Source organism: Nerophis ophidion, linkage group LG23 (genome assembly GCF_033978795.1).
Source record: "Nerophis ophidion isolate RoL-2023_Sa linkage group LG23, RoL_Noph_v1.0, whole genome shotgun sequence".
Lineage (NCBI taxonomy): Eukaryota > Metazoa > Chordata > Actinopteri > Syngnathiformes > Syngnathidae > Nerophis > Nerophis ophidion.
In genome coordinates, this window is record NC_084633.1 from 36,804,350 (window position 1) to 36,827,385 (window position 23,036).

The window sequence follows — 23,036 nt, forward strand, 5'->3', positions numbered from 1 at the left end:
TTGCCATGCTGTACCAAATCTGCCCCTGGCCTTCAGACTCAACAATGTCTGTGCACTGTAGGTAAAACAGACACAGGGGATGGCGTGGGCGTGCCGGCAACCTGAGGGTTTCTGGTTCGATCCCCAGATTCTACCAACCTTGTCACGTCCGTTGTGTCCTTGAGCAAGACACTTCACCCTTGCTCCTGATAGGTGGTGGTTAGGGCCTTGCATGGCAGCTCCCTCGATCAGTGTGTGAATGTGTGAGTGTGGAAATAGTGTCAAAGCGCTTCGATTACCTTGAAGGTAGAAAAGTGCTATACAAGTATAACCCATCTACCATTTACATACTGGTTTGGTGGCTGCAGGATTAGGTCTCTGCTTTTTGCAGACGATGTGGTCCTGATGGCTTCATCTGGCCAGGATCTTCAGATCCCACTGGATCGGTTCGCAGCAGAGTGTGAAGCAAGTGGGATGAGAATCAGCACCTCCAAGTCCGAGACCATGGTTCTCGCCCGCAAAAGGTTGGAGTGCCATCTCAAGTGAAGTGAAGTGAATTATATTTATATAGCGCTTTTCTCAAGTGACTCAAAGCGCTTCACATAGTGACACCCAATATCTAAGTTACATTTAAACCAGTGCGGGTGGCACTGGGAGCAGGTGGGTAAAGTGTCTTGCCCAAGGACACAACGGCAGTAACTAGGATGGCACAAGCGGGAATCGAACCTGTAACCCTCAAGTTGCTGGTATGGCCACTCTACCAACCGAACTATGCCGCCCAAGGTTGGGGAGGAGACCCTGCCCCAAGTGGAGGAGTCCAAGAGTGAGGGAAGAGTGGATGGTGGGATCGGTGCGGCGTATTCAGTAATGCGGACGCTGTATTGATCCGTTGTGGTGAAGAAGGAGCTGAGCCGGAAGGCATAGCTCTCAATTTGCCGGTCGATCTACGTTCCCATCCTCACCTATGGTCATGAGCTTTGGGTTATGATCAAAAGGACAAGATCACGGGTACAAGCGGCCCAAATGAGTTTCCTCCGCTGGGTGGTGGGTCTCTCCCTTAGAGATAGGGTGAGAAGCTCTGCCATCCGGGAGGAGTTCAAAGTAAAGCCGCTGCTCCTCCACATGGAGAGGAACCAGATGAGGTGGTTCGGGCATCTGGTCAGGATGCCACCCGAATGCCTCCCTAGGGAAGTGTTTAGGGCACGTCCGAACGGTAGGAGGCCACGGGGAAGACCCAGGACACATTGGGTAGACTATGTCTCCCGGCTGGCCTGGGAACGCCTCGTGATGCTCCGGAAGATCTGGGCAAAGTGGTTGGGGAGAGGGAAGTCTAGGCTTCCCTGCTTAGAATGCTGCCCCCGCAACCCGACCTCAGATAAGCGGAAGAAGATGGATGGATGGATGGCATTTACATACAGTTGATAGAAAATTGCCATTGCCAATCAGATCACCAGTCGTTGTCAGTAAGACTTTCTAGTTGGCCTCACGGCTGAACTCGACATTTGCGCTTCCTGTGCTTGGATACTCACTGGCTTGAGTCGCGGCGGTGCTATGCCGACCAGCAGAGCCACACCCAGATGAATATAGCTACTTTTTGAACCCACAATGGCCAAAGCTCTTTTAATGTTTCTTTTAATTATGTAATGTCCGATGCAGTGGTGTGCCTAACATAAATAAATGATAAATGGGTTGTACTTGTATAGCACTTTTCTACCTTCAAGGTACTCAAAGCGCTTTGACACTACTTCCACATTCACACACACATTCACACACTGATCGAGGGAGCTGCCATGCAAGGCGCTAACCAGCACCCATCAGGAGCAAGGGTGAAGTGTCTTGCTCAGGACACAACGGACGTGACGAGGTTGGTACTAGGTGGGGATTGAACCAGGGACCCTCTCCCACTGTGCCACGCCTTTCCATATATATATATTAAAAGTATTCGTCATATTCTCTTCGTGTCCTTGTTTTTTTACGTTAAAGCTAGCTTATTGCCAACGCCGTAGACCTTGTAAGTCAACATTAGCGGCGTAAACAAACAGAGAATTCACAGACAGTCGCGATAACCTGTCAGATCACCAGTCGTTAACAAGTAGCCCATCGAGGTAGCTTTAGGTTGAACGTCACTGTGATTGGATACTCGTTTGTCATTCCCAAGTGAGTAGCCAATCACAGGTGTTGATTTTCCAATGCAGGAAGTGTCACTGGATTCATACCAGGCCAGCAAAGAAATGACTGATACTCACTTTTTTTTAACCACAAACGAGAAGAACAAAATGTTGATGAGGTGGCAGATATATATTTGCAAAGCTATTTTCAAAAATGACATTTAAAGAGAAACTACATCTTGTGAGACGATGTCGGCCGGCTTCGGAAGCGATGGTTTGCCCGCCAACCAACTACGAGGGATAGCACTGGCTTATACGACGTCGGATGATTGTGAGTTCAAATATTGTATTCCTTACAGGTGTACGTGCTCTCCTCATTGAGCTAAATCGAACCCTGTCTCTGTTTAATTCCTTGCTTCTTGTCTGTTTAATAGATGTCAACGGTGTTTAAACCTAACATTTGTGTTATTTTACAATTTAAAATGTTGACAGTACCACGTAAGATATGTTAATTGCTAATGCGGGTTAATAAAAATGTTAAAAAGCCAGTTTTGTACGCTGTTGTGGTGATTCAATGGCCAGTAGTGCACAAGTCTGTTTCTGTATAGCATTTAATCAGCTGTAGTCATGTGGGGACATAAATTACGGTATTTTGAGAGGTAATCATAGAAGTTGGACATCACTGAAGGCCGAGGCGGGAAACGCACGGCCCGCCACTGTTAAATGTTGATATAAAATAAGTTCAACAATAAGAGTGCTTGAATCAAATTAACAATGTCAAACTAGCTAGTTCCCCTATCAAAAATACAAAATGGTTTCTTACTCCTGGATAGCGCCAAACTTCAATACGTCCTCCAACATAGACATCATCAAAGTTCACCTTTTACTATTCACACACAGCACCAACATTTTGGAACCAGGTGGAGATGGTAGAAGATAAGAAGAGAGAATTAATAAATCAATCTGTGGCAGCACAGGAGAAATTGTGTTCAAGTTTCACTTTTGCATCTCATTGCCTATAACTGTGGTGCGTTCAAGGGCCCTCGATCAAAGTTAGCAACACAGGCGTGACCAGGTTTTAAAGACGGGATATGCACTAATAATAGGATAACTAGCCTAAAACATTAGCATGCGCACATTAAAATATTAACACTTAGCATGTGTCGAATATTAAGTAATATGGCTGCAAGTTGTGTGGCTGCAGAAATAAATAAAAAAAATTAGATCAGATGAAAAAGTTAGCATGCTTAAGTTAGCTTGCTAACATGCTATCATTTTCCATACAAAGTTTAATGACTCTGGGGTAAATGGTTGCAAAAGTACCCCAAAAAGTTAGTATGCTAATGTTAGCACGCTAGCAAGCTAATGTGTTTAGCTTGTTACATACCAATTTATATGACTCTAAGGTGTATGGCTAAGGAATTAGAGAAAAAGCTTAAAAATTGCTAAAAAAGTACCCATTAAATTGACCCATTTAAAAAAAAAAAAAAAATTTTATTCGTGAATAGCGTTGCCATGGTAACACAAAATGTTCCCAATTTAAAGTACCCCCGTTGGCGCGGATAAGACCGTTCCGATGGTATAACATATGTGGGGGTTCATTGGCCGGTTTGTCTCGTATTAAGCGTAAGAGGATTTGTGCGGAACTATAATAATAAAAGTTAAAGTATGAGGAATAATATAAGGACTGCTTCCATTGCAGCAGGCCCATAATTATAAATAATGATGTATTATAACAATTCGTATAGTCCTCTGATGTTAATCACATGTGTATCAGCTATTTTCTAATTTACACTCTGAAGTAAAGGGAAACTTAACATATTTATAACTAGAAAATTCTTGCAAAAATTTTGATGGGACTGCTATCTGTGTCCTGGAACTCTGACCGGGGGTCGCAGGAAGCCGCCGTACTTATTAGACGGTGCCGACTGTCTGAATGCGTGAGTTTTAGGTGTAACTGTACAAAATGAGCCACAGAGCTAGCCTAAAACAGTAGCATGTTTACATAAAAATACTAACACTTAGCATGTGTGCTAACGATATCATGATAACAGTCAGCATGTTTCATATACCACGTTATAACAAAGGTGTATGGCTGCAGAAAAAAGAAAATAAGTGTAAAATTAGATGAAAAAGTTAGCGAGCTTAGGTTAGCTTGCTAGCATGCTAACAGGTAAACAATGTCACATGCCAAGTTATATGACCCTGGGGTAGACAGTTGCAAAAGTACTTCAAAAAGCAAGCTAACAGTTAACTTGTGTTACATACTAACGTATATGACTCTAAGATGTATGGCTGGGGAATTTGAGAAAAAAAAGTGTAAAATTAGCTAAAAAAGTACCCATTAAATCGGCCCAATTTTATTTTTTTTTATTCGTGAATAGCGTCGCGATGGCAACACGAAAGGTTCCCAACTTAAAGTACCCCCATTGGCGCGAACGAGACCTTTCCGACGGTATAACATATGTGGGGGTTCGTTGGCTGGTTCGTCTCGTATTAAGCGTAAGACGATTTGTGCAAAACTATGGTAATAAAAGTTAAAGTATGAGGAATAATATAAGGACTGCTTGCATTGCAGCAGGCCCATAATTATAAATAATGATGTATTATAACAATTAGTATAGTCCACTGATGTTAATCACATGTGTATCAGCTATTTCCTAATTTACACTCTGAAGTAAAGGGAAACTTAACATATTTATAACTAGAAAATTCTTGCAAAAATTTTGATGGGACTGCTATCTGTGTCCTGGAACTCTGACCGGGGGTCGCAGGAAGCCGCCGTACTTATTAGACGGTGCCGACTGTCTGAATGCGTGAGTTTTAGGTGTAACTGTACAAAATGAGCCACAGAGCTAGCCTAAAACAGTAGCATGTTTACATAAAAATACTAACACTTAGCATGTGTGCTAACGATAGCATGATAACAGTCAGCATGTTTCATATACCACGTTATAACAAAGGTGTATGGCTGCAGAAAAAAGAAAATAAGTGTAAAATTAGATGAAAAAGTTAGCGAGCTTAGGTTAGCTTGCTAGCATGCTAACAGGTAAACAATGTCACATGCCAAGTTATATGACCCTGGGGTAAACAGTTGCAAAAGTACCTCAAAAAGCAAGCTAACAGTTAACTTGTGTTACATACTAACGTATATGACTCTAAGATGTATGGCTGGGGAATTTGAGGAAAAAAAAGTGTAAAATTAGCTAAAAAAGTACCCATTAAATCGGCCCAATTTTATTTTTTTTTTATTCGTGAATAGCGTCGCGATGGCAACACGAAAGGTTCCCAACTTAAAGTACCCCCATTGGCGCGAACGAGACCTTTCCGACGGTATAACATATGTGGGGGTTCGTTGGCTGGTTCGTCTCGTATTAAGCGTAAGACGATTTGTGCAAAACTTTGGTAATAAAAGTTAAAGTATGAGGAATAATATAAGGACTGCTTGCATTGCAGCAGGCCCATAATTATAAATAATGATGTATTATAACAATTTGTATAGTCCACTGATGTTAATCACATGTGTATCAGCTATTTTCTAATTTACACTCTGAAGTAAAGGGAAACTTAACATATTTATAACTAGAAAATTCTTGCAAAAATTTTGATGGGACTGCTATCTGTGTCCTGGAACTCTGACCGGGGGTCGCAGGAAGCCGCCGTACTTATTAGACGGTGCCGACTGTCTGAATGCGTGAGTTTTAGGTGTAACTGTACAAAATGAGCCACAGAGCTAGCCTAAAACAGTAGCATGTTTACATAAAAATACTAACACTTAGCATGTGTGCTAACGATAGCATGATAACAGTCAGCATGTTTCATATACCACGTTATAACAAAGGTGTATGGCTGCAGAAAAAAGAAAATAAGTGTAAAATTAGATGAAAAAGTTAGCGAGCTTAGGTTAGCTTGCTAGCATGCTAACAGGTAAACAATGTCACATGCCAAGTTATATGACCCTGGGGTAAACAGTTGCAAAAGTACCTCAAAAAGCAAGCTAACAGTTAACTTGTGTTACATACTAACGTATATGACTCTAAGATGTATGGCTGGGGAATTTGAGAAAAAAAAAGTGTAAAATTAGCTAAAAAAGTACCCATTAAATCGGCCCAATTTTATTTTTTTTTATTCGTGAATAGCGTCGCGATGGCAACACGAAAGGTTCCCAACTTAAAGTACCCCCATTGGCGCGAACGAGACCTTTCCGACGGTATAACATATGTGGGGGTTCGTTGGCTGGTTCGTCTCGTATTAAGCGTAAGACGATTTGTGCAAAACTATGGTAATAAAAGTTAAAGTATGAGGAATAATATAAGGACTGCTTGCATTGCAGCAGGCCCATAATTATAAATAATGATGTATTATAAGAATTCGTATAGTCCTCTGATGTTAATCACATGTGTATCAGCTATTTTCTAATTTACACTCTGAAGTAAAGGGAAACTTAACATATTTATAACTAGAAAATTCTTGCAAAAATTTTGATGGGACTGCTATCTGTGTCCTGGAACTCTGACCGGGGGTCGCAGGAAGCCGCCGTACTTATTAGACGGTGCCGACTGTCTGAATGCGTGAGTTTTAGGTGTAACTGTACAAAATGAGCCACAGAGCTAGCCTAAAACAGTAGCATGTTTACATAAAAATACTAACACTTAGCATGTGTGCTAACGATATCATGATAACAGTCAGCATGTTTCATATACCACGTTATAACAAAGGTGTATGGCTGCAGAAAAAAGAAAATAAGTGTAAAATTAGATGAAAAAGTTAGCGAGCTTAGGTTAGCTTGCTAGCATGCTAACAGGTAAACAATGTCACATGCCAAGTTATATGACCAAGGTCCAAGCTTACATCACACTCCAATTTTTACTGCATACCTTTGGTAAAAATTCCTTTTTTGTTGACCACCTCGTAGTCTTTATACCCGAACAAAACTATCTTTGGTATCATTTTTTGTCACTGGCATGTTGTTTGACAGCTCTTCTTCATTGGTTGTCCTGCAATTTGATTGGATGAACGCTGTCGGATGAAAACAAGGTGGATGTGATTTGCGCTTCTGAATAACTTTTTCATCTTTGGGTTTTGGGGAAAGTAGAAAGTCCTGTCAAGTCAAAAGGCTCAAGTCCAAGTCCAATCATTAAATTCTGAGTCGAGTTGCAAGTCTCTTTACATTTTGTCAAGTCCAGTCTAAAGTCATCAAATTCATGACTCGAGTCCAAGTCATGTGACTCGAGTCCACACCTCCGGTATACAGGGCGGCCAGGTTAGGTTGAAGGTGAGAGTCCAGAATTTGGCTCCTGACCAATTTCGGCCCGCAACTCGTTTTGTTTTTTTTTTCCTAAAAATTAAATGTTATTAGTAGTACCATCAAACCATACATTTTTAAATTAGAGGTAAAAAAAAAATCAATCACACTTGAATTTTAGTAATCCCACTTTTGAATTTGAATTAAACTTGATTAATCAAAAGTATTACTAGTTGGATAAACTCGCTTACATTATTTCAATTAACTTAAACCAGGGGTCGGCAACCCAAAATGTTGAAAGAGCCATATTGGACCAAAAATACAAAAAGTAATCTTTCCAGAAGCCCTCGAATCTGTGTGGGCAGAAATCAAATTTAAAAACGCTAAGCCGGTACTAATAGGGACTGTATACAGAACTCCTAATCAGAGGGATTTCTATGCTTAGCTGGGGTAGACAACGTGGAGAAAATTATAACTGGAGACCTGAACACAGATATTCATCGCAACCTGTCTTCAAATCTTACAGCAAGGTTTGTAATCTGCACGGTCTCTCCCAGCTAATAACACTACCCACAAGGGTATGTGATTCCACCCAATCAACCATAGATCTCATTCTTACAACAGACCGGCCTAACATAAAAAATAATGGGGTCATGATCTGTGGTCTTTGCAACCACTATCTAACCTCCTGCACCCGCAAAATAACTAAACCCAAAGCCAATGGCCACAAAACATCTCAATCCAGATCCCTCAAAACATACTCCAGAGATAATTTACATTTTAAATGAGGTGAGTGGGACTGGTCCCCTGTGCTCACGAGCAACATGGTCGAAGATGCTTGGGATCGCTTCAAGACAGAGTTCCTAGCGATACTAAATAATATGGGTCCTGTGAGAACAGTCAGGATCACAGCCCGCTCTGAACCATGGATACATCCAGACCTATTAGCTGCCATAAAAGACAGGGACAGAAAATACTTCGAATACCAAAAGTGTAAAACCGAAGTAGATAGACAACCCAATAATAACAACCTCAAATCACTTCTTACAACACTCAAAAAGCAATGCAATAAATTAAGAAATAAGACAAAAAAAGCTACGAACTACATGAGACCAGGCTCCCTGCTCCGCCGCTACCAGTCTGTGGAACGCTCTCCCTGACCACCTGAGGGTACCACAGACTGTGGATGCTTTTACAAAAGGCTTAAAACCCTTCTTTATAAAAAAAAGCCTTTATTTTAGATAAATCGGTGCTTGTTCTGTGTTTCTTGCTACTTTATGTTGTACAAACCCAGTTTCCATATGAGTTGGGAAATTGTGTTGTAAATATAAACGGAATACAATGATTTGCAAATCCTTTTCAACCCATATTCAATTGAATATGTTACAAAGACAACATATTTGATGTTCAAACTGATAAACATTTTTTTTTGCAAATAATCATTAACTTTAAAATTTGATGCCAGCAACATGTGACAAAGAAGTTGGGAAAGGTGGCAATAAATACTGATAAAGTTGAGGAATGCTCATCAAACACTTATCTGGAACATCCCACAGGTGTGCAGGCTAATTGGGAACAGGTGGGTGCCATGATTGGGTAAAAAAAAAAAAACAGCTTCCCAAAAAATGCTCAGTCTTTCACAAGAAAAGATGGGGCGAGGTACACCCCTTTGTCCACAACTGCGTGAGCAAATAGTCAAACAGTTTAAGAACAACCTTTCTCTAAGTCCACTTGCAAGAAATTTAGGGATTTCAACATCTACGTTCCATAATATCAGCAAAAGGTTCAGAGAATCTGGAGAAATCACTCCACGTAAGCGGCATGGCCGGAAACCAACATTGAATGACCGTGACCTTCGATCCCTCAGACGGCACTGTATAAAAACCAACATCAATCTCTGAAGGATATCACCACATGGGCTCAGGAACACTTCAGAAAACCACTGTCACTAAATACAGTTGGTCGCTACATCTGTAAGTGCAAGTTAAAACTCTACTATGCAAAGCGAAAGTCATTTATCAACAACATCCAGAAACGCCGCCGGCTTCTCTGGGCCCGATATCATCTAAGATAGACTGATGCAAAGTGGAAAAGTGTTCTGTGGTCTGACGAGTCCACATTTCAAATTGTTTTTGAAAATATTAGACATCGTGTCATTTGGACCAAAGGGTAAGTGAACCATCCAGACTGTTATCGAGGCAAAGTTCAAAAACCAGCATCTGTGATGGTATGGGGGTGCATTAGTGCCCAAGGCATGGGTAACTTACACATCTGTGAAGGCACCATTAATGCTGAAAGGTACATACAGCTTTTGGAACAACATATGCTGCCGTCTAAGCGCCGTCTTTTTCACAGACGCCCCTGCTTCTTTCAGCAAGACAATGCCAAGTCACATTCAGCACGTGTTACAACAGCGTGGCTTCGTAAACAAAAGAGTGCGGGTACTTTCCTGGCCCACCTGCCGTCCAGACCTGTCTCCCGTGGAAAATGTGTGGCTCATTATGAAGCGTAAAATAGGACAGCGGAGACTGTTGAACGACTGAAGCTCTACATAAAACAAGAATGGGAAAGAATTCCACTTTCAAAGCTTCAACAATTAGTTTCTTCAGTTCCCAAATGTTTATTGAGTGTTGTTAAAAGAAAATGTGATGTAACACAGTGGTGAACATGCCCTTTCCCAACTACTTTGTCACGTGTTGCAGCCAAGAAATTCTAAGTTAATTATTATTTGCAAAAAAAAAATAAGGTTTATGAGTTTGAACATCAAATATGTTGTTTTGTAGCATATTCAACTGAATATGGGTTGAAAAGGATTTGCAAATCATTGTATTCCATTTATATTTACATCCAACACAATTTCCCAACTTATATGGAAACGGGGTTTGTATATTTGTTACATCAGGTAAAAATATGATGATTTTTATCATCTATTTTTACACCCAGAAATGTGTTTTTTTTCACACTTTCAATGTCTACTCCACCTCTTTGTGTTTGACTTTCTCTGCTACTGTTACCAAATAGCAATATTTTAGTTTTATGGAGATTCAAAGAAAGTCTGTTTTTGTCAGCTTTCAGTTTTCCTCGCTGGAAAAAGGTTTGGAAAGCCCTGGTTTAGGGTAATTATACCACGACACCTCCACTCCGGGCAGGCTAACCTCCTCAAACTACCAGGGACAAAGCTCCAAACTACGGGAGACCGGGCATTCTGCTCCGCCGCTCCCAGTCTGTGGAATGCTCTCCCTGACCACCTGAGGGCACACCAGACTGTGGATGCTTTTAAAAAAGTTTTTTTTAGATAAATGCGTGCTAGTTCTGTGTTTCTTGCCACATTATGTTGTATAATTTTTCCATGAGATAAAAATATAATGATTTTAACATCTATTTTTATACCCAAAAATCTGTTTTTCACCCTTTCAATGTCTACTCTGTCTGTTTATGTTTGACTTTCTCTTCTACTCTTACCAAATAGCAATATTTTAGTTTTACTGAGAGTCAAGGATAGTCTGTTTTTCTCAGATTTCAGTTTTTCTCGCTGGAAAAAGGTTTGGACTGGCCTGGTTTAGGGTAATTATACCTAACCCTGGCTAATAGTTCAATATATTGTACCAATAATTACAATATTGCTACAAACAAACAACACAAAGAGGAACTTACCTTGGGCAAGTCTTTCTGAGCATGTCCTTTGCACCTAAACTGTGTTAAAAAATATGAAATGTTACATGGATGACAAGGTTTATAGGACAGGATCACTTGAGTTGTCAACTAACTTACCCAAGAGGTGAAGATGTCATTCTTAGCGGGACTAAGCCAGCACCAACTTCCAGGGGGCCCAAGGTCAAATGAGTTTGAGACCCCTGGTCTAGGACACAAAACAAAACATTTGTGAGAAAAACACATTTATTAACTTACAGGAGGAAGGGTGGAGGTAGCTGGAGAGGAAGGATGGAGGTAGCTGAAGAAGAAGGATGGAGGTTGCTGGAGAGGAAGAAGAGGAAGGATAGAGGTTGCTGGAGAGGAAGGATGGAGGTAGCTGAAGAGGAAGATGAGGTAGCTGAAGAGGAAGATGAGGTAGCTGGAGAGGAAGGATGGAGGTAGCTGAAGAGGAAGATGAGGTAGCTGAAGAGGAAGGATGGAGGTAGCTGAAGAGGAAGATGAGGTAGCTGAAGAGGAAGATGAGGTAGCTGAAGAGGAAGGATGGAGGTTGCTGGAGAGGAAGAAGAGGAAGGATGGAGGTAGCTGAAAAGGAAGAATGGAACTAGCAGGAGAGGAAGAAAAGCTAGCAGTCGAGAAAGATGAGGTAACAGTCGAGGAACAGAAGCTAGCTGGAGAGGAAGAGGAGCTACTTGTAGAAGAAGAAGAGCTAGTAGGAGAGAAAGAGGAGCTTGCTGGAGAGGAAGAATAGCTAGCAGGAAAGGGAGAAGGACAGGATGGAAAGGAAAAGGAGCTAGCTGGAGAGGAAAAAGAGCTAGCTGGAGAGGAAGAAGAGCTAGCTGGAGAGGAAGAAGAGCTAGCTGGAGAGGAAGAAGAGCTAGCTGGAGAGGAAGAAGAGCTAGCTGGAGAGGAAGAGGAGCTAGCAGGAGAGGAAGAAGAGCTAGCAGGAGAGGAAGAAGAGCTAGCTGGAGAGGAAGAAGAGCTAGCTGGAGAGGAAGAAGAGCTAGCAGGAGAGGAAGAAGAGCTGGCTGGAGAGGAAGAAGAGCTAGCAGGAGAGGAAGAAGAGTAGGCTGGAGAGGAAGAGGAGTAGAAGAAGATGAGCTAGCTGTAAAAGAAGAGGAGCTGGCAGGAGAGGAAGAAGAGCTAGCCGGAGAGGAAGAGGAGCTAGCAGAGAGGAAGAAGACCTAACTGGAGAGGAAGAAGAGCTAGCAGGAGAGGAAGAAGAGCTAGCAGGAGAGGAAGACGACCTAGCAGGAGCGGAAGAGGAGTTAGCAGAAGAGGAAGACGCGCTAGCTGGAGAGGAAGAGGATCTAGCCGGAGAGGAAGAAGAGCTGGCAGGAGAGGAAGATGAGCTGCCTGGATTGATTGATTGAAACTTTTATCAGTAGATTGCATATTCCGTACAATTGACCACTAAATGGTAACACCCCAAAAACTTTTTCAACTTTTTTAAGTCGGGGTCCACGTTAATCACTTCATGGTACAAATATATACTATCGGCATAATACAGTCATCACACAGGTTAATCATCATAGTATATACATTGAATTATTATGTCAGTCTCCCCTACTTCATGTCAGTCTCACTACTTCCTGTCAGTCTCACTACTTCATGTAAGTCTCACTACTTCATGTCAGTCTCACTACTTCATGTCAGTCTCCCCTACTTCATGTCAGTCTCCCCTACTTCATGTCAGTCTCACTACTTCATGTCAGTCTCCCCTACTTCATGTCAGTCTCACTACTTCCTGTCAGTCTCATCTACTTCATGTCCGTCTCACCTACTTCATGTCCGTCTCACCTACTTCATGTCCGTCTCACTACTTCATGTCCGTCTCACCTACTTCCTGTCAGTCTCATCTACTTCATGTCAGTCTCACTACTTCATGTCAGTCTCACCTACTTCATGTTAGTCTTACTTACTTCATGTCTGTCTCACCTACTTCATGTCAGTCTCACTACTTCATGTCAGTCTCACCTACTTCATGTCAGTCTCACCTATTTCATGTCAGTCTCACTACTTCATGTCCGTCTCACCTACTTCATGTCCGTCTCATCTACTTCATGTCAGTCTCACTACTTCATGTCAGTCTCACCTACTTCATGTTAGTCTTACTTACTTCATGTCTGTCTCACCTACTTCATGTCAGTCTCACTACTTCATGTCAGTCTCACCTACTTCATGTCAGTCTCACCAACTTCATGTCAGTCTCACCTATTTCATGTCAGTCTCACCTACTTCATGTCCGTCTCACCTACTTCATGTCCGTCTCACCTACTTCATGTCCGTCTCACCTACTTCATGTCAGTCTCACCTACTTCATGTCAGTCTCACTACTTCATGTCAGTCTCACCTACTTCATGTTAGTCTTACTTACTTCATGTCAGTCTCACTACTTCATGTCAGTCTCACTACTTCATGTCAGTCCCACCTACTTCATGTCAGTCTCACCTACTTCATGTCAGTCTCACCTATTTCATGTCAGTCTCACTACTTCATGTCCGTCTCACCTACTTCTTGTCCGTCTCACATACTTCATGTCCGTCTCACATACTTCATGTCCGTCTCACCTACTTCATGTCCGTCTCACCTACTTCATGTCCGTCTCACCTACTTCATGTCAGTCTCACTACTTCATGTCAGTCTCACTACTTCATGTCCGTCTCACCTACTTCATGTCAGTCTCACTACTTCATGTCAGTCTCACTACTTCATGTCAGTCTCACCTACTTCATGTCAGTCTCCATACTTCAGGTCCGTCTCACCTACTTCATGTCAGTCTCACCTACTTCCTGTCAGTCTCACCTACTTCCTGTCAGTCTCACCTACTTCATGTCCGTCTCACCTACTTCATGTCAGTCTCACCTACTTCATGTTAGTCTCACTTACTTCATGTCAGTCTCATCTACTTCATGTCAGTCTCACTACTTCATGTCTGTCTCACCTACTTCCTGTCAGTCTCATCTACTTCATGTCAGTCTCACCTACATAATGTCAGTCTCACTACTTCATGTCTGTCTCACCTACTTCCTGTCAGTCTCACCTACTTCCTGTCAGTCTCACTACTTCGTGTCAGTCTCACTACTTCGTGTCAGTCTCACTACTTCGTGTCAGTCTCACTACTTCGTGTCTGTCTCACTACTTCGTGTCTGTCTCACCTACTTCGTGTCTGTCTCACCTACTTCGTGTCTGTCTCACCTACTTCGTGTCTGTCTCACCTACTTTTTGTCTGTCTCACCTACTTTTTGTCTGTCTCACCTACTTTTTGTCTGTCTCATCTACTTCATGTCAGTCTCACTAATTATGTCCGTCTCACTACTTCATGTCAGTCTCACTACTTCATGTCAGTCTCACTACTTCATGTCAGTCTCGCCTACTTCATGTCAGTCTCGCCTACTTCATGTCAGTCTCGGCTACTTCATGTCAGTCTCGGCTACTTCATGTCAGTCTCGGCTACTTCATGTCAGTCTCGGCTACTTCATGTCTGTCTCGCCTACTTCATGTCTGTCTCGCCTACTTCATGTCTGTCTCGCCTACTTCATGTCTGTCTCGCCTACTTCATGTCAGTCTCGCCTACTTCATGTCAGTCTCACCTACTTCATGTCAGTCTCACCTACTTCATGTCAGTCTCACCCACTTTATGTCAGTCTCTCCCACTTCATGTCTGTCTCAACTACTTCATGTCTGTCTCACCTACTTAGTGTCTGTCTCACCTACTTTGTGTCTGTCTCACCTACTTTGTGTCTGTCTCACCTACTTTGTGTCTGTCTCACCTACTTTGTGTCTGTCTCACCTACTTCCTGTCAGTCTCATCTACTTCATGTCTGTCTCGCCTACTTCATGTCTGTCTCACCTACTTCATGTCTGTCTCACCTACTTCATGTCTGTCTCACCTACTTCATGTCTGTCTCACCTACTTCATGTCTGTCTCACCTACTTCATGTCATTCTCACCTACTTCATGTCAGTCTCACTACTTCATGTCAGTCTCACTACTTCATGTCCGTCTCACCCACTTCATGTCAGTCTCACCTACTTCATGTCTGTCTCAATACTTCATGTCTGTCTCAATACTTCATGTCAGTCTCACCTACTTCATGTCTGTCTCAATACTTCATGTCAGTCTCACCTACTTCATGTCAGTCATCACTTATTGACCACAGCGACACTTTTGAGAGGCGTTTCTGTTTGAGCTTGTTAGCATTTAGTTAGCCTACAAAGCAATAGCATGGCAGCTAAGTCTCATTTGTGTGGTGCGTTTGAGAATTATAAAAATGTGGGAAATTACAGATGCTATTAGAGACGGGATTTATGGCCTGTGAATGTTTGTTATTAAAGCAATTTTTTTTCTACTATTGAAACAATCATGTGCAGCACTTTTAAGATAAAATGTGGATTAGACTCATTTAGGGGAAACAACTATTACTCTTTTGGTGAGAATTATTCTGAAATATTTGGTTATAATTTTATTTTTATTTTTTTTGATTGTAAATACTCCTTAAGGTGGCGCTTTTTCCCCATGTTTTAACAATGACATCACTGGTTTGAGTTTAAATAATACAGAGAAAGAAATACACGAATAAAATGTTCATAGTATCCATCCATCCATCCATTTTCTACCACTTATTCCCTTTGGGGTCGCTGGTGCCTATCTCAGCTACAATCATAGTATTGAAACATTAAAAAAATTAAATACAACTAGGATAAAAATAAGATAATAAAAATGTGCATACAAAATGACCACCCTGGCTGGTGTGTGTACACTTCACGTACTTTGCCTGTAAAATGAATTGAAATTTAAAAAAAAAGTTTTGTATCTAAATTAGTTGTCATTGTTCACTTAAAAGAGCCATTTAAAAGACTCGATTTGTTCGCTAACTTCACATCTTGGAGCCTCTGTACAAAAAATATTTTTTTTGCTTTCCGGTTGTCTTTATAAGAACAATTCCACACAGCGACGACTGCGACCCTAGCACTGAAAAATCCCACCATACAGGTTTTCCAGAACGCCCCATAAGCTTTAGCATGCAGCATTATTCCGACACAATTGTACCATTTTTGGTTTTGTTTGCTTTGCGAGACCTTATCTGATGGTTGGCATGGTTGTCGGCGCCAGTCGGTCCCTCAAACGCAACCAGTTTGATGAGATTGGAGTGTGGTGACGACAGTGTGTACACTAAGTGTGCACTTTTAGTATGTACTTAATAGGCAAGGCTCGTTAACCCCCATGAGTCACGCTGGTGATGGATTAAGGATGCAGATTGAATGTGACTCATACTCAAGGTCTAAGGGATCAGGCTTGTGTCCTAAATAAACACATTTGTGTATGTTTTGTTCCTGACCGTGCAATTTCAACCTTTTTCATGCAGTCAGACTTATTGACATTAGAAATAAAACTGCCTCCATGTACAGTAAACGTAATAATAATGATAATTAAAGCTGCAAACAGCGTTGGTCGGGTCCGCCTTTGGCCGCTGCCAAGCCCTGGTGTAAGTCAGACCTACATAGAGGTCTTTGTTTCATGTCTCTACGACATTCCTAACAGAAGTTACAAGCAGTTTTGTCTGGGTTTTTTCCTAGGGGGCACTAGAGCGCAATTTTGACTTCCGGGGTTTGTTTTTTTGTTAGATGGCAATTTTTGCCAGTCCTGATGTGTGTGTAAAATTTGGTGAGTTTTGAAGCATGTTAAGGGGGTCAAATTACAGATAGGCGTTTCTGGATGTTGTTGATAAATGGCTTTCGCTTTGCATAGTAGAGCTTTAACTTGCACTTTGAAGCATTTTAAGGGGGTCAAATTACAGCTCAGAGAGGCAAAAATGAAATTTTTTAGGAAACTTTGCGCAGGGGTTCTTTGAAGGCGCGTAAAATCAAAACCGGAGCAGAAATCAAAACTTTGTTGGATAGTTTTAATCAAAAGGGTTCAATCTCTCTCCTGTGCGAATTTGAAGCCAAAACGACAAACGCACTCGGAGGAGTTTATGATTGAAAAAGGTGACGGGTTTTTAAAAAAACTTTTATTTTGAAGGGGTAATTTTTAACTTCCTGTTGACTTTTGCCGAAGGATTTTAGGAAACTTTGTGCAGGAGTTCTTTGAAGGCGTGTAAAATCAAAACCGGAGCTGTAATCAAAACTCTGTTGGATAGTTTTAATCAAAAGAGTTCAATCTCTCTCCTGTGCGAGTTTGAAGCCAAAACGACAAACGCACTCGGAGGAGTTTACGTTTGAAAAAGGTGACAGGTTTTTACAAAACTTTTATTTTGAAGGGGTAATTTTTAACTTCCTGTTGATTTTTGCCGAAGGATGTCACTTATCTAAATGTAGGTCTAAGTGAGACCTACATAGAAGTTTTTGTTTCATGTCTTTCCGGAATTCCCACCGGAAGTTACAAGCAGTTTTGTCTGTGTTTTCTTCCTCGAAACAGTTTTTACTGTGTTTTGATCAATTTTGAGGTTTTTTTTTTGTTGTTGTTGTTTTTTTTCATTAGATCGCAATTTCTGCCAGTCCTGATGTGTGTGCCAAGTTTGGTGAGTTTTGAAGCATTTTAAGGGGGTCAAATTTCAGCTCAAAGAGGCAAAAATTGAATTTTTTGCAAAAATTTTGTTTTGAAGGGGTTTTTTCCAACTTCCTGTTGATTTTTGCCCTAGGTCCACAGGAGTCCTTTGCCATGGGCCAAGGACCCTATTGAAACTGCTGTGTTTTATTATTATTCTGCACCTACGCGCTGTAATTTAACCCCCTTAACATGCTTCAAAACTCACCAAATTTGACACACACGTCGGTATAGCAAACCTTCCCAACATATTAAGCAACCAATCCCCCAAAATGAAAATTGCGCTCTAACGCCCCCTAGGAAAAAAATAGACAAAACTGCATGTAACTTCTGTTAGGAATGTCATAGCGACATGAAACAAAAACTCCTATGTAGGTCTGACTTAGACCCAATTTTCATACACTCACTTCTTTCAGCAAAAATCTACAGGAAGTTGGCAAAAACCCCTTCAAAATAAAATGTTCACAAAAAATTCAATTTTTGCCTCTTTGCGCTGTAATTGGACCCCTTTAAAATGCTTCAAAAGTCGCCAAACTTGGCGCACACATAAGGACTGGCGAATATTGCGATCTAATGAAAAAAACAAACCCCAAAACTCAAAATTGCGCTCTAGCGCTATTTTTGAATAAAACACTGAAGAAACTGCTCCTAGGAAGAAAACACAGACAAAACTGCTTGTAACTTCTGGCAAGAATGTCGGAGAGACATGAAACAAAAACCTCTATGTAGGTCTCGCTTAGACCTACATTTCATAGATTGACAACCCCCAACAAAAATCAACAGGAAGTTTGCAATCCCCCCTTCAAAACAAAAGTTTTGTAAAAAACGGTCACCTTTCTTCAAACATTATCTCCTCTGAGTGCGTTTGTTGTTTTGGCTTCAAACTCGCACAGGAGAGAGATTGAACCCTTCTGATTAAAAGTATAGAACACAGTTTTGATAAGTTCTCAGGTTTTGATTTTACGTGCCTTCAAAGAACCCCTGTGCAAAGTCTCCTAAAAAATGTCATTTTTGCCTCTTTGAGCTGTTATTTGACCCCCTTAAAATGCTTGTAAACTCACCAAACTTGACACACACATCAGGTCTGGCAAAAATTGTGATCTGATGAAAAAAACCTAACCTCAAAACTCAAAATTCCCTAGGAATAAAACACAGACAAAACTGCTTGTAACTTCCGGTAGGAATGTCAGAGAGACATGAAACAAAAAACAATATGTAGGTCTCACTTAGACCTACATTTTAATAATTAACATACTTTAGCAAAAATCAACAGGAAGTTTGATATATTCACTTCAATACAACAACTGCATTACTTTCACAATGCATTAGATTCTCAAAATAGTGGCTCCAAGGAGTCTTCTAACGCTTATCCGGCCGTGGGTCTCGGAGGCAGCAGCCAAAGGCGGACCCGACCAACGCTGCTTGCAGCTTTAATTTGGGATTATTACACACCGTCTTGTCTTTGTGTCTGCTGAATAATGCATACAACACACGTTTCTGCACAAAAACATGTTACACAATGCTGCGACACCATGGCAACGACGTGTAACATGTTTTTGCGGACGCTAATCCTGTGAAAGCTGTGCGGTTTTCATGATTAGCACGTGTGCTTTTAGTCTATTGTCACAATAATACTCGCCAGCAATGCATCACGCGAATAATACCTGTGAGTTCTTCAACCACTGTGCCGCAGCACAAGATACTATGAGGGGCCGTTAGGGACATTATTCAGAACGACCTCTTACATACACTACTGAAATGCTCTCACATAAACAACTGAAATGTTTTTCTCTCACATACACCACTGAAGCACAGTGTGTATAAGAGTGTTTCAGTAGTGTGTATAAGAGTGTTTATTCACACTACTGTGCGTCGGTTAGGTGGGCGGGGTTGGGGGTGTAAAATATATTTAGTCGGTGTCACGGATACAAAGGATTCTGGGAGTTTGTTGTGTTGCGTTTATGTTGTGTTACTGTGAGGATGTTCTCCCGAAATGTGCTTGTTAATCTTGTTCGGTGTGGCTTCACAGCGTGGCGCATATTAGTAAGTGTTAAAGTTGTTTATATCACAACCATCTGTGTCACCCAGTATGCCCTTCAATCTTGTACGTGTGATTGCGGAAGCGGCACACAACACGTTGCCGGACTGACAATCGGTGTGTACATGTTGTTGAAGGTATCAAAGGCAATGGCTTCACAGCACGCCCTTATTCTTGTCATCAGGATGAACACCAATTGGATTATTGCGAGAACGTTTGCGGCTCCAATTGTCTTCGTTACTCTGTGAAACGGGTTTAAACAGCTCTGTGAGTGGCAAAGGTGGCCAACCTCGGATGTATTTCAGCGGGCGGATGCGTTTCTGATAAAATGTTGGTTCGGGTGGACGGCGGGTGGATGACGGATTTGGTGATGCGGTTGCGGATGATATAGTTGCCTATAAGCGCATCTCTAATACATATATATACATATATATACATATATATTTAGATAGATATAATAAGCAGTATATATATCACATCAGGTGATTATGTATTGTGTCGATCAAGAATCTGATGATGCTTCTTCCTGTTCCTTTTGAACAGACAAAATGTTTCGTTTTTAAATGTAATTATTATTTGTATCTTTCTTTCTTTCTTTATTTATTTTTTACAAAAAACATCTTTAAAATGATCACTTATCTCATAAATTGTTTTATTTTTTTATTTTAATCTCAAAATTATGACTTTTTCAAAAATCTCATAATCGTGAACAGTTAGATTAGGAGTAATTTTTTGGTTTATATGTATGTATATATATATATATATATATATATATATATATATATATATATATATATATATATATATATATATATATATATATATATATATATATATATATATATATATATATGTGGGTTCCCTCTGGGTACTCTGGCTTCCTCCCACCTCCAAAGACATGCACCTGGGGATAGGCCCCTCCCACCTCCAAAGACATGCACCTGGGAATAGGTTGATTGGCAACACTAAATTGGCCCTAGTGTGTGAATGTTGTCTGTCTATCTGTGTTGGCCCTGCGATGAGGTGGCGACTTGTACAGGGTGTACCCCACCTTCCGCCCGACTGTAGCTGAGATAGGCGCCAGCACCCCCCGCGACCCCAAAAGGGAATAAGTGGTATGAAATGGATGGATATATATATATATATATATATATATATATATATATATATATATATATATATATATATATATAAATACACACATATATATATCAGGTAATTATGTATTGTGTCGTTGATCAAGAATCAGAATTTGCTTCTTCATGCTAGTTTTGAACACACAAAATGTTTCGTTTTTACATTTTATTTTAATTTTTCTTAAAACTTATTTTAGTGTGTGAATGTGAGTGTGAATGTTGTCTGTCTATCTGTGTTGGCCCTGCGATGAGATAGCGACTTGTCCAGGGTGTACCTAGCCTTCCGCTTGATTGTAGCTGAAATAGGCACCAGCACCCCCCGAGACCCCAAAGGGAATAAGCGGTAGAAAATGGATGGATGGATGTCATAATTTTGATATATATTTTTTAAATCTCATAATCATGACTTCTTTAATCTCATAATTGTGAACTGTTTTCTCTCATAACTTCGACTATTTTGTCTCATAATTGTACATTTGTGTTTCGTAATTATGACTTACCTGTTATGTTACGCCGACTTGTCCAGGGTGTATGCAGACTTCCGCCCGAATGTCTCTGAGATAGGCTCCTGCACCACCCCGCCCCAAAAGGGACAAGCGGTAAGAAATAGATGGCTGGATGTTACAATCTTGGATTATTGACAAAACGCCATTAATGCTATCAGCTAATGACAGACACCTGATGGTTTTTTCTTCTTCGTTACACTTTACTAAAGCAGTCACCCACACGCATGATCCTTGCCTGCCATCTAGTGGCTCTGTTGTGCACAACAACCACCACCACATTAACAATTAGGTATTTTTTAGTGGCTTAAGTGGCTTTCCACAGTATGGAATAGCATCTCCAATTTTACTGTATTGGAGAGGCTATTTTTATTTCTTGAATTGCGTAGATTAGGAGTATTTTTGGTCTGTTGTGCCTGGAAAAAAAATATATATAAATATAAAATATAAATTAAGAACCAAAGCAGCCTGTCATATATTGTATTAGTCACATTGTACACTAAATACTATTAAATATTATCAAATATTTTAAGCACACTTTAAAAGTACACTTTATAACCAAATATTTTCATCATTAAAGCTGCATCCAAGAGCATGAAGTTCCCGTGGTTGTTGTTATATTAATGAGTGAAGATGCTCATTTAATAAATGGCAGTTATGGAGGGTCTGGGGGGACACAATTAAATAAATAAATACATCTTTATATAATCCAGTCGTTGTATTATGAATTAATTATGACTACAAATAAATACATACGTGTTATCAAATGTGTCACTAATTTATCCATCCATCCATCCATCTACTTCCGCTTATCCTTGGTCGGGTCACGGGGGCAGCAGCCTAAGCAGGGAAACCCAGACTTCCAGTGGGCGGGTCCTGACACCTGATTGGTTACCCGGCACTTCCCCTTTCCTGTGGAACGGTGGGACGTCAGAAAGTGGGGAAGTAACTCTATCCATCCATCCATCCATCCATCCATCCATCCATCCATCTTCTTCCGCGGGTCGGGTCGCGGAGGCAGCAGCCTAAGTAGGAAAGCCCAGACTTTCAGTGGGCGGGTCTTGACATCTGATTGGTTACCCGGCAAGTCCCATTGCCTGTGGAACGGTGGGACATCAGAAAGTGGGGAAGTAAAACCATCAATGCATCCATCTTCTTCCGCTTATCCTTGGTCGGGTCACGGGGGCAGCAGCCTAAGCAGGGAAGTCCAGACTTCCAGTGGGCGGGTCCTGACACCTGATTAGTTACCCGGCAAGTCCCATTGCCTGTGGAAAGGTGGGACGTCAGAAAGTGGGGAAGTAACTCCATCCATCCATCCATCTTCTTTCGCTTATCCGAGGTCGGGTCGCGGGGGCAGCAGCCTAAGCAGGGAAGTCCAGACTTCCAGTGGGCGGGTCCTGACACCTGATTGGTTACCCGGCACGTCCTCATGCCTGTGGAACGGTGGGACGTCAGAAAGTGGGGAAGTAACTCGAACCATCCATCTTCTTTCGCTTATCCGAGGTCGGGTCGCGGGGGCAGCAGCCTAAGCAGGGAAGCCCAGACTTTCCCCTTCCCAGCCACTTCGTCTAGCTCTTCCCAAAGGATCCTGAGGCGTTCCCAGGCCAGCCGGGAGACATAGTCTTCCCAATGTGTCCTGGGTCTTCCCCATGGCATTATACCGGTCAGACGTGCCCTAAACACCTCCCTAGGGAGGCGTTCGGGTGGCATCCTGACCAGATGCCCGAACCACCTCATCTGGCTCCTCTCCATGTGGAGGAGCAGCGGCTTTACTTTGAGCTCCCTCTGGAAGGAGCTTTGCCTTCCGGCTCGGATCCTTCTTCACCA

General features: G+C 41.5%; 1 long non-coding RNA gene across 2 annotated transcripts in view; it reads right to left on the reverse strand.

Annotated features, from left to right (window-relative positions):
• Positions 1-21,633, reverse strand: part of LOC133541592 (uncharacterized) — a 130,968-nt gene extending 109,335 nt beyond the window's left edge. Inside the window, exons 1-3 of one of the 2 annotated variants that reach the window (XR_009803926.1) lie at positions 21,207-21,633; positions 11,104-11,191; positions 10,987-11,020 (exon numbers count right to left, since the gene is read on the reverse strand). This is a non-coding gene — a long non-coding RNA (uncharacterized LOC133541592). Of the gene's footprint in view, positions 1-10,986; positions 11,026-11,103; positions 11,192-21,206 lie in introns of both variants that reach the window. The other variant, XR_009803925.1, reaches the window with a different exon arrangement.
• Positions 21,634-23,036: the final 1,403 nt, after the last annotated feature.